General features: G+C 42.3%; 1 protein-coding gene across 3 annotated transcripts in view; it reads right to left on the bottom strand.

Moving 5' to 3' along the window:
- LOC106586160 (myosin light chain kinase, smooth muscle) overlaps positions 1-4,453 on the bottom strand; it is a 99,809-nt gene extending 95,356 nt beyond the window's left edge. For 2 of the 3 annotated variants that reach the window (XM_014173069.2, XM_014173075.2), the window contains exon 1: positions 4,198-4,414. The gene's annotated coding sequence lies outside the window, so the exon portion shown is untranslated. Of the gene's footprint in view, positions 1-4,197 lie in introns of all 3 variants that reach the window. The other variant, XM_014173072.2, reaches the window with a different exon arrangement.
- Positions 4,454-12,388: the final 7,935 nt, after the last annotated feature.

Genomic DNA, 12,388 nt, shown 5'->3' with positions numbered 1-12,388 from the left:
TCCCTGGTTCGAATCCAGGCTGTATCGCATCCGGCCATGATTGGGAGTCGCATAGGTCGGCGCACAATTGGCCCAGATTCGTCCAGGTTTGGCCGTCATTGTAAATAAGAATTTCTTCTTAACTGATTTGCCTAGTTAAATAAAAGGTAAAAAAAAATATTTCTTATAAATTACTTCAGGTTTGGCACTTTGGCTTTCCTTGTTATTGCCATAATGTTATGGTCACTACAGCCAATGGGAACTGATATTGCTTTGGAGCAAAGCTCTGCAGCATTAGTGACGATATGATCAATACAAGTGGTTGTCACAGATCCAACACTATTGGTATGCCCTCTAGTTGATTGAGTGATAACCTGGGTCATATTACAAGCATTAGTCACAGTTACAAGCTTCCTCTTGAGAGGACAGCTAGTTGCTAGAAAATAGACCTCTCTGTTCTCATCAAACACACACTATCAAGCATTTCACAAACATTATCTATACTAAACAAAAATAAACATGGAAATTGTTAGTCCCATGTTTCATGAGCCGAAATAAAAGATGCCAGAAATGTTTCATACACAACTTATTTCTCTCAAATTTTGTGTACAAATTTGTTTACAACCCTGTTAGTGAGCATTTCTCCTTTGTCAAGATAATCCATCCACCTGACAGGCATAGAATATCAAGAAGCTGATTAAACAGCATGATCATTACACAGGTACACCTTGTGCTGGGGACAATAAAAGGCCATTAAAATGTGCAGTTTTGTCACACAACACACTGCCACAGATGTCTCAAGTTCTGAGGCAGTGTGCAATTGGCATGCTGACTGCAGGAATGTCCAACAGAATTGTTTGCCACATAATTAAGTGTTAACTTCTCTACGATAAGCTGCCTCCAACGTTGTTTTAGAGAATTTGGCAGTTCATCCAACCAGCCTGACAACCGCAGGCCAAATATAACCACACCAACCTAGGACCTCCACATCCGGCTTCTTCACCTGCGGGATTGTCTGAAGAGGGGGCGGGGGAGTGGTGAGGAATATTTCTGTCTGTAATAAAGCCCTTTTGTAGGGTAAAACTCATTCTGATTGGCTGGGCCCCTGCCTAGTCATGTGAAATCCATATATTATGGCCTAATGTATTGATTTCAATTGACTGATTTCCTTTAGATGAGCCAGGTGAACCTGTAACCACAACACCCCTCAATAACACTTGCCATGAGATCATCTCTTAACATTACAGGGATATAGCACTGAATATATACAGCAACACCTCCCCCATGGGCATTCCTGTCTCATCTGTAGATGTTATATCCTTGTATTGCTACTGCTGTAACATCAAAGGAATTATATAAGTGAATCTCAGAAATGGCTAATATATTAAATGCTATCTGATGTTAGCAAGTTCATGATTTCATTAACCTTATTTCTAAGGCTACAAATATTAATATGGGCTATTTTCAGCCCTTTTCTGGGTAGCTTATCAGAGATAGACATAATATGGAAAAGAACAAACAAAGCAAGAGAACAAAAAAAAAAAACATTCAGCATTCCATCAACCAGTTGATGTATGTAAGTGTGTGTGTGCTGCAGGGTTGACACTACGAACCCACATGGACATCGAAGGATCTGGCTGAGGTGGTCGTGAGGGCATCGGGGGCCACAAAGCCTGCTTGCACAAACCATGCTCTGTCCTGTTCGTTGTTGCTACGCCCGGAGGAGAGACGTGATTACAGGGCTTTAGTCAGAACACTGAGGGCTGCTGCGCACCACACTGAGTAATAGATGCAGGCAGCCAGGGGAGCCTCTACGGGAGGTAGCTAATGACTTTGAGAGCCTCACTTGCGAGCAAGCTGGCACACGGCCAGTTCATACAGGCGCTCTCTCCTACGGAGCTGCACACACAGACCCAGCTGGCTCATCCAGAGTCATTACAGAAAGCCTTGGAGATGGCTTTGGAGAGGGAGATTGTGTGGGCTGGGTCTTCAGTGGGGGTGTTTGGAGATACACCCACTTTGTGGGCTGTGGTGCAGAGTAGCCCAGAGCTGGAAAAGCCTGCATGAGTGACTGAACTCATTTGTGCTGTATCGCAACAGACAGCACACAACACACGCCCTGGCCCCATGGTCTGCTAGGGGAGTGGCCAGCCAGGCCATTTGCGCAGGAATTGCCCAATGTTCCCCAGAGCCCAGAGAAACGGCTCGGGGTCCACATAGACGGGGCGGACCCCTGTCTCTCTTTCCCAACCCCCACCATCGCCAGGGGGAGCCCAACAGCACAGACGGGGGAGCGAGGCTCCACTTCTCCCAGAAGCAGACAACTGCAAGCGGATGGTGGGCCGGACCTGTGTTGGGGACTTTTGTCACATCCCAGTCACTGTGGAGGGGGTGCTCTGCTCTGCCCTGGTGGACACTGGATCCACAGTAACCATGGGGAGGCTGGAAATTGTAACATGTTGGGCTCAGTTTGAGGCCACAACTGTGCAGCTCTGCACAGTCACAGGTGAGCTGGCACCCATGAAAAGGAAGGGGATAATTACCTTGACATTAGGGGTCAGGACGGTGCATCATCCTGTGTGGGATGGAAGGGAAGGAAGCTAGATCTAGACAGGTGCACACTGAGCTTCCAGGGAGTGCCTGCAGTCACCAACACAGGCGGCAGGTAGCCTAGTGGTTAGAGCTTTGTAGTAACTGAAAGGTTGCAAGATCGAATCCCCGAGCTGACAAGGTAAAAATCTGTCGTTCTGCCCCTGAACAACGCAGTTAACCCACTGTTCCTAGGCCGTCATTGAAAATAAGATTTTGCTCTTAACTGACTTGCCTGGTTAAATAAAGGTCAAATAAAATATAAATGTCACATTCATGCAGCCCAACGGCCCCCTTACTCAGGCAGTCAAGGAGACCCATGGCTGCCCCCCCACATCAGTGTGTGACTTTCCCCCAGCCCCTCCGGTCACCTGCACATCAGCTATACCCCCGCCCCTACGGCTGTGTGTCACATTCCTCCAGCTCCAGTTGCTGTTCGAGTTCAAACTAAGCTTTTCTCTGAGTGAGGAGGTGTCAGACTCATCTGGTGCAGCATGAGATCGACACAGGCAATGCTCTGGCCATCAAGGTGCACCCCCGCCGTATCCCACTGGCACGCCAGGAGGCTGCAGACAAGGCGGTGTTGGAGATGCAGTGGGCTGACTTGACTGAGCCCTCAGACAGAGCTTCCTGGGCCTGGCTTCATACTACAGGAGGTTTGTACGGGGCTTGTCCAGCGTCGACGCTTTCCTAAACCAGTGGTTCCTAATCTATTTCATTTACTGTACCACCAACTGAATTTTGACTGCCCGGAGTACCCAGGAAGTACCCCTTCATAAGCATTTTACCAGTAGTCCTATGGTCTCATAAGTCTTCTCAAGTACCCCTTGTGGATAGGCCAAGTACCCCCATGGGTCCTAGTGCCCAGAAGGATAAGGGGTTCACACGGACAGGCCATGTGATCCGTGTGAGAATAGCAGTAAAGAGCGTTGGCCCAGTAACCGAAAGGTCTCTGGTTCGAATCCCCGAACCGACTGTCAATGTGTCCTTGAGTAAAGGACTTAACACTAATTCCGCCTGTAAGCCGCTCTGGATAAGAGCATCTGCTAAATGAATAAAATGTAAATGTGTTTATAATCTATCGCGGTCATTACAATACATCTTCCAAGATGTATGCTATTGTACATCCTATAACTTGCATGATATTGTACAACAGCGATTCCATTCATAATGTAATGTAACGTAATATATCATCCTGAATGAAGCATCACATATGTATATACAGAACAATACGAATTGCCCTGCGACCACGTTGAATTAAAATACGCTACATGATTATCTATTTATCTACTGCAGTGTTTACGTGCAATTTAGAACTCAAAGGCAATAAATGAAAATCTCTCAAAAAAACATTCGTTTGAAAATATTGTTGTAAAGTATTAGGCTACTAATAATTCAGTAGAATAATGTAAATAGTAATTTCATTCATTTAAATAAAAATAAATAAAAAAGTTTAAAAAGCGCTGAAAAATGGAAACGCATGCAATAATAAGAGAAACCTAAAGAAATAAAGTTAACTAGGCTATAATAAAAGTTGTGATAATTAGTTCCTTTATTATAAACGTGAGCCTATGCAATACAGGTAGCCTAGGCTGTGACAAACATTTTCAATATTTCAGTTGGATTTACCTTTAGCAGCACGTTGCAGAGTGCTACAAAGTAGTGTCCCCCCCCAATATGAAGCGCTGCTCCTTTGCTCAAACGTTTCACTCTGAAGAGAGAACCTTTTCCTAAAAGAATTCAGCGAGAAAATGAATCGCGCTTTCAAAGACAGGTAAGTCACTCACCCCGTCGGACTTACCGTCGAGACTACTTTATTCAGATCTTGCGGTTTTCGTTTGACAGTACCAAACTTTTTGGCGTCAGTTCTAACATACGTTGCGAGACGTTTCATTGGTCGTGTGAGATGGGAAAGGGGAAGGTCTGGAAATGTGCAAATCTCTCCCCAAAATGTACTGTCTGGTCTGGGTCACAGCATTTGTAAACTGTAAATTATGTATGAACTACATGATGTATATTGCTCTCAGTTCAAGGGTGTTTTGAACCAATGGCAATCAACTTCTTACATGTATTTGAGGATTAGTACAATATTTTCAGCTGGTAAATTCAAGTAGATAACTTGAATACGCTATTCAGTGCTTAGTTCACATAGCCTGCAATCAGAAAGCTTTTATTCTGAAATGTATCCATCTTTTAATCCTTTATAGATAGGTATTGATAACCTTGATTGCCCATTTTATCAGGCTTACTTGGATCATTTCCCGGACAGGATGTGATTACTCAAAATAAAAAGGACAGGCTACTGTTGTTTCTCTGCATGTCTCACTGTACTCAATCCACAAGAAGTTCACACACCATAGTTGACTACTATCACCAAGAGCCACTAGCTTTATCTCCCGATTTTGAAAGACCAATTTAAAGTGTAAAGTATTTTTGTGCGATTGGGGAAAAAGTACCCAATTGTCACACTTGAGTAAAAGTAAAGATACATTAATAGAAAATGATTCAAGTAAAAGTGAAAGTCACCCAGTAAAATACTACTTGAGTAAAAGTCTAAAAGTATTTGCTTTTAAATATACTTTGGATTATATAATTTTTGTATTTACTGATAGCCAGGGGCACACTCCAACATTCAAGACATCAATTACAAACGAAGTATGTCTTAGGTCTCTCTTTATGTAGTGTAGTGTTGTCTCCCTTGTCATGATGTGTGTTTTGTCTTATATATATATTTTCTTTAAAATCCCATTCCCCATCCCCCAGGAGGCCTTTTGCCTTTCTGTAGGCCGTCATTGTAAATAAGAATTTGTCCTTAACTGACTTGCCTAGTTAAATAAAGGTTAAATCAAATAAAAATGGGTTTAGTGAGTCCGCCAGATCCTAGGCAATATGGAATGACCCGGGATGTTCTCTTGATAAGTGTGTGAATTAGACAATTTTCCTGTCCTGCTAAGCATTCAAAATGTAACTAGTACTTTTGGGTGTCAAGGAAAATGTATGGAGTAAAAAGTACATTATTTTCTTTAGGAATGTTGTAACATGTGGAATGGTAATTTAGTCAGTATGGGTTTTAAATTAGAGGCTGAATGGATTCCTGCCACGTCTCCCGGCTGTTACAGCACCCGCTAAAATGCATTTCTTGACTTGCAGCTGATTCCACAACATGACAACTGTCAGTGATGGCAGTGCTATATAGGAAACACAGAAAGCAAAAAGAAGTTAGCGGACTGGATGTTGGAAAAAAACAGTCCATATGCTAGAAACAAACTACCGAGCGCTTGAGAGAAAGTGTCAATGGAACGTGTGATTCGATTATGATAATGATGAGATATGTTTCTTAGGTTTATGCAAAGAAAGACTTGAGATATTTAGTATGGTATTCTGTCACCAACTTGATCAAATAACACACACTGGAAGCTCTCTAAGTCAAACGGCATACTTACCTAACCTCATCTAACGTTTTGAACAGATCATAACTCATTTTCCAATTGTGCACTGAGAGGTCTGCATCAGTGTTACATCATTGCTCTCTAGTGGATATTGTACTATGTCGTACTCCTGCACATCAGTTTATCAGTCCATCAGCAGATCAGTGTATTATCTATAACTCAGTGTCCTTTCCTATCCTTTAATTAACAGTGTTGGTTAAGCAAAGGAGCAATAGGATTTGTACCTCTCTGGGCGGGCTAAGCAGTTCTCCTGAGTACTTATTGTGTTTCAGGTATTACAAAATGATAAACGTCTTAATAGGTTAGCTGTAACACACTTAACAAAACAATGATTATACACTGTTATATTAAAGGTGTTCAGCTTCTATTAGGCAGTCTCATATTACATGTAAAAAATGTTGACACCCACCCCTACCCATTCCAGAAAGAGGCAGGTCTTACAGTAGGCTACTTGGGAATCATGGGAATCAGATCAAGAGTAGCTAGCCCACCGGAAAGGTAAAAGTAAACATTCTCTGGGAGTGCTGCCTCAAACGAAACTCCAGACAAAACAGTCCTAGACTGTCTGAAACACAGAGGTATTGGAAGCCCCCCCCCTCCGGTCTTCCCTCCACATACAGTATCAACCCTGCTCTAGGGAAGGCCGTTTAAAATGGTTTTCAACACTGAGCGTTAGCAAAAAATAATTCCCCCCCATACACATTAGTTGTGTATCTTCAGTCATGTAGTGAAAAACATTGGTATGCTTTATTGGAGTGCTCTGGTGTTTTTCACACTCCACACTTCTCCAACTTCCGAGTGTATTCCACTGGCTTATTAAGACCGACTACACCATTTGGATGGAAGGATGGAAAATGTCATTAGGATAAAATACTATAAATGAACATTTTATGGAATGCACTTGACTTTACCATGACATGTAGGCACCTGTATAGCTCTGGTCCAGGGCGTTAGTACGGCTGTTAGGGGCTCAAAGTTAGCAGCCGCTCTAACACCCTGGACCAGAGATAGCTACTGTATAACCTGTTGACCTTGACATTTAGAGAATTCAGTATGAGAGGGAGATGACCTCAGGCGCCTCTGATCTGCATATCTCCCGTAGTTAATGCAGTAATTATTTTCTTCCTGTCAGTTTGTGGCTGTATCTCTGTAATTGGCCAACCCACTCCACTGATTAAAGCAGTCAACCCGCTGTGTGGTTTCTAGGAATGTTTTATGGCCTGGTTTTGGCAACGCACTTTTCCAATTGGAGAGTGGTACTGCCATGTGGCAAGACATTCCGTCGTTTGAGGTGAGGTTTTTGGTTTGTAAACCGAAATGCGTAAGTTATTGAGACTTATATGTGTTTGGATATTTTTGGGGAGTTATTGCCATTGCCAAAGTCCAATTTGTTTAAGTTTTGAAACAGCCTCACTGTCCACAATGTTACAAAATCCATAACAATTGTTAATCCATACAGTATTACAATATACCCCAGGCCTTCTGGTGCATAGCACCATCTACTGGCTAAAGTTAGAAAGTGTACTACTGAATTATCCCCAGCTGTCTCATATGAAAAGTTCTCCACCCAATACATGCAACAGCTCTCCCATAATATCCTGTGGTCAGTTTGCCAATCTCTTTCGAAATATTCATTTTTCCTACAGATTATTTTCCCTGTGTATTACAGATATGCAACATCTATTTTATAAAGGATAATAACTTTTAGGGTGCATGCGGTGCCTGCCTTAGCCACATTTCCCCATGACCAGGGTTCAGTAATATACTGTATAGAGCTTGCAATGAAGAAGCTCAGTGCATATTAAGCACTCAAGGTATTTATTAAGGTATTTTACTGTCTCTTGATTTTCATGGCTCTCTGATGTTTTTGATGTGCAGCACAGCTGCTCTTCTCTTGAAAAGTTTGGTCAAACAATTTAAATCATGAGGGTAATGTCCACATAATCATGGTCATTCTCCCAAGTGAATGACTACTTCCCGCTTTAGGCTACTTCCTGCTTTATACCTGATTTAGGCTTATGGTGTCCATATTAGGACTTCCTCCTGGTTGTGGCTGTTGGATGCTTTAACCATATGCTGTGCATTTGTCTCTGTCTGTGGGTCTGTGTTTGTGGGTAAACCATGAGGATCCTGGCAGAGGACCAGTGCTCTGTGACCTGTTAACAGGCCATAGTCTGATGGCCCCAGGCCGCCTGGCTCACAGATCAACTTAGACTGCAGAACATTCCGTGCTCAGGTGACCATGGAAACGGCAGGAGCTGGAACAAACCAAGTAATCAGAGGATGATTTGCAATATCATCTAATCTACCTGTATGTATCCTAGGCTCAGTAGATAGAATATTCCAATCACGAACACAACCAACAAAGGAATCTGTCTCAGAAATGACCATTTTGAACTCCACTAAGCATTTTGTTGCTGACAAGATTTCAATTACCACAAGTTAATTGTGATTGGAGATATAGCTACAGGGCAAACATAATATCAAAGCAAATCAGACAGGATTTTTCTGAACTCAGATCATCATAAAAAGCCAATGTAGTGAAAACAATGTGTGCATGCATTAGACAGCACACACACACACACACACACATTCAGAACTGAGCAAGCTTAAAATAGCCAGAGAGAAGTGTGTATTTTGGAGGCAGGGCCCGACCTGGTTGGTTGAGGAAGGCTGTCACTTCCTGGCACCTGGTGCCCCAGCGGGTCCATCTGTGGGATGACACATTCCCAGTGTTAGGGGTGGTCTTATGGGGAGAACTACACACCTACACACACACGTACATACACACATATGCACACGCACACACACACACTGGCTCTAGGCCTACAAGACTGCACCATTTGAAAATATTGCTGTTATCTCATCACATTGAAGGCTTCTTTGGAATGTAATACGTATGTTCTTTGTGATATCTAAGATCACATTTTTGAACAGTCAATGTAAAGCAGAAAAGAGGATTACTAGTCTAGAGTCTAAGTTAAAATAGAAAAACCTTTATTTCCACTACAACGGATCTGATTAGTAGGGATGAATCATGTAGTTGGATCCAGATGCAATTTGCGATTGTTGATGAAGTCTGACACTTTCACCCCACCATTGTTCCTGTGAGGAACAAAACAGGATACAGAGAAAATAAGGAATTTGTAATGAATGCAAAATGATTCAAGAAAACGATTTCACTCTGAGCTGTGATGTGACTTGACATTGACACACTGCTTTGAATACATCTTCAAACCCTATCTATGGAGGTGTCATAAATGCCTTTCACTCACGCGTTCTCTTTTTATTATTTTTATATATATCCGAGAACTCGGCCAATCTGCAGTTGTGAGATGTTCCCATTCCCAACTGCAGGCAGGTGTAGAGAAACGGAAGGTTTCAAAGGACACACATGTATCTGGAGCCTTACAGTTGGGATCGCAGTTCAGTACGTAGCAGGCGTAACTCAGGGCATCTTTAAGGGTCTGTCAAGACATGGAATAAGAGGGTAAATAAACCAGGAAGTCCCATTGGAGTCAGAAGACCTCTTCCTCAAGGTACACATACTTTATTGGTCATATGAGAGATACAGTATATAGTCTATGTACAGAAATTATCTACAATGAAATGACATAAAATTAGCATTTTCAATGCATTAATATTTACCTTTCCAAGATAACGGAATTTATTCCATTCAATTTATTCACCAAACTTTCCTATTGAAAGGATGTGGCTCAAGATGTCCTCTGGCATATTCAAGCTTTTCCATTCATACCCAATCTCCAGCTTCCTAATGCTCCCCTTGGCAGATAACTGGGAGGTACACTACCTGACCAAAAGTATGTGGACACCTGCTCGTTACAAAATCATGGGCATTAATATGGAGTTGGTCCCCCCTTTGCTGCTATAACAGCCTCCACTCTTCTGGAAAGGCTTTCCAATAGATGTTGGAACATTGCTGCGGGGACTTGCTTCCATTCAGCAACAAGAGCATTAGTGAGGTCGGGCACTGATTTTGGGCGATTTAGGTCTGGCTCGCAGTCAGCGTTCCAATTCATCCCAAAAGTGTTTGATGGGGTTGAGGTCAGGGCTCTGTGCAGGCCAATCAATTTCTTCCACCCCGATCTCGACAAACAATTTCTGAATGGACCTCACTTTGTGCACGGGGGAATTGTCATGCTGAAACAGGAAAGGGCCTTCCCCAAACTGTTGCCACAAAGTTGGAAGCACAGAATCGTCTAGAATGTAATTGTATGCTGTAGTGTTAAGATTTCTCTTCACTGGAACTATGGGGCCTAGCCCGAACCTTGAAAAACAGCTCCAGACCATTATTCCTCCTTCACCAAACTACAGTTGGCACTATGCATTGGGGCAGGTAGCGTTTTCCTGGCATTCGCCAAACCCAGATTTGTCCCACGGACTGCCAGTTGGTGAAGCATGATTCATCACTCCAGAGAATGCGTTTCCACTGCTCCAGAGTCCAATGGCGGCGAGCTTTACTCCACTCCAGCCGACGCTTGGCATTGCGCATGGTGTTCTTAGGCTTGTGTGTGGCTGCTGGAAAACCCATTTCATTAAGCTTCTGACGAACAGTAATTCTGTTGACGTTGCTTCCAGAGGCAGTTTGGAACTCGGTAGCGAGTGAGTGTTGCAACTGAGGACAGACAATTTTAACGCACAAATGCGCTTCAGCACTCAGCAGTCCCGTTCTGTGAGCTTGTGTGGCCTACCACTTCACGGCTGAGCCGTTGTTGCTCCTAGACATTTCCACTTCACAATGACAGCACTTATAGTTGACCGGGGCAGCTCTAGCAGGGCAGAATTTTGACGAACTGACTTGTTGGAAAGGTGGCATCCTATGACAGTACCACCTTGAAAGTCACTGAGCTCTTCAGTAAGGACATTCTACTGTGAATGTTTGTCTATGGAGATTGCATGGCTGTGAGAGCGAAATAATTGTGTCAACGTTTTTTTTTAAATCTCCTATTAATAATAGTCTATTAGCTATATAACTTTTTCAGTTTAAACTTTTTATTAATTTAGCAGACACTCTTATCCAGAGCAACTTACAGGAGCAATTAGGTTTAAGTGCCTTATTCAAGGGCCCATCAACAGATTTTTCACCTAATGGGTTTGAGGACCTTTCAGTTACTGGTTACTGCTTATTATTGTTGTTATTATTATTATTATTATTATTATTATTTACTTTATGTTCGCACCTCTATATCATCTCTGTATTCTGTTATTTAATTGAATTATTATGTTACATATTATTAGATTGGTTAACGTGCCACTCAAAGGTCTACTAGCAGAAACGCTGTGGCGTTTATTTGTCACGCTATTTGAAATATTTCTATCGAAGTGCCAAGTAAATAAAGTCTTGTTTAAATCAAAGAAGTTGCTCCTTTCGCTCTTCAAGACTGCCTTGATGGAAAAAGAAAGCTCCACGACTAATATTTCAAACTTTTTCGTTTAGACCTACTTATGATGGCCATCCAATATATATATTTTTTCTGACAGCAAGCACAGGTATTCCAACATAAGAAGAATGATCAATGTACTGATCTCCTTTAACTCTATCTCAAGAAAGAAAACACATTTTACTCCTCTGCGTTTTTGCTAATGAATACCTTCATTAGCGTTAAGTCGTTGTGAAGTGGAGCGTTGCGCTACTATCGTCTTACATTTGTTGGTGGTCTACTGAAAAACTAGGCTATCACTAGAGGGGAGTATTTAGCTGTCTATCTACCAGCCAGACAACAGCGTGACCACAGTGCCGCATTGAATTCGATGTCTTTGTGATTTTAATAAGCCTAATGAAATAACCGCGAACATTATCTTTCATGTTTAGGGAAGGCTACACAAATGTTTAATTAAAATGGATCCGTAACTGCTCTCAAGAAACGGGCTAGTTGAATAGAATGAGATTTGGAAAAGTTCCTAAGTGTTTCCATATATAATTGACTCTTAATTAGGCCTATGATGAGATGTTACGATAGGGGGCATCAAGGGGACAACGGGAGAGTGCCTTTGAATAACGGGACGTGCTTTGTCAAATCGTGGGGCGAGAGAGGTTGCTGGTAGGCCAATGGACTAACATTAGTTGTTTATCGCCCTACATATAGACATGGAGTTAACACATTGAATCGTGTAGGCTTCAAGCACACATTGCAGAGCAGTAGCCTATCTGCATTGTGATGATCTAATCAAATCAAATTGTATTTGTCACACACACATATTTAGCAGATGCTTTTGCGGGTGTAGCGAAAGGCCTGTCTTTCTATTTGGCAGGGTGTTTTTTATATTTTGCTATCTATGTTGGGAGAAAACACATAGGCTATTGGTTTGAATAAAGGGGTTACGTCTAATCCCAAAATAAGTAATAGATT

Source organism: Salmo salar, chromosome ssa25 (assembly GCF_905237065.1).
Source record: "Salmo salar chromosome ssa25, Ssal_v3.1, whole genome shotgun sequence".
In the NCBI taxonomy this organism is placed as follows: Eukaryota; Metazoa; Chordata; class Actinopteri; order Salmoniformes; family Salmonidae; genus Salmo; species Salmo salar.
This window is presented reverse-complemented; position numbering and strand designations above follow the sequence as displayed.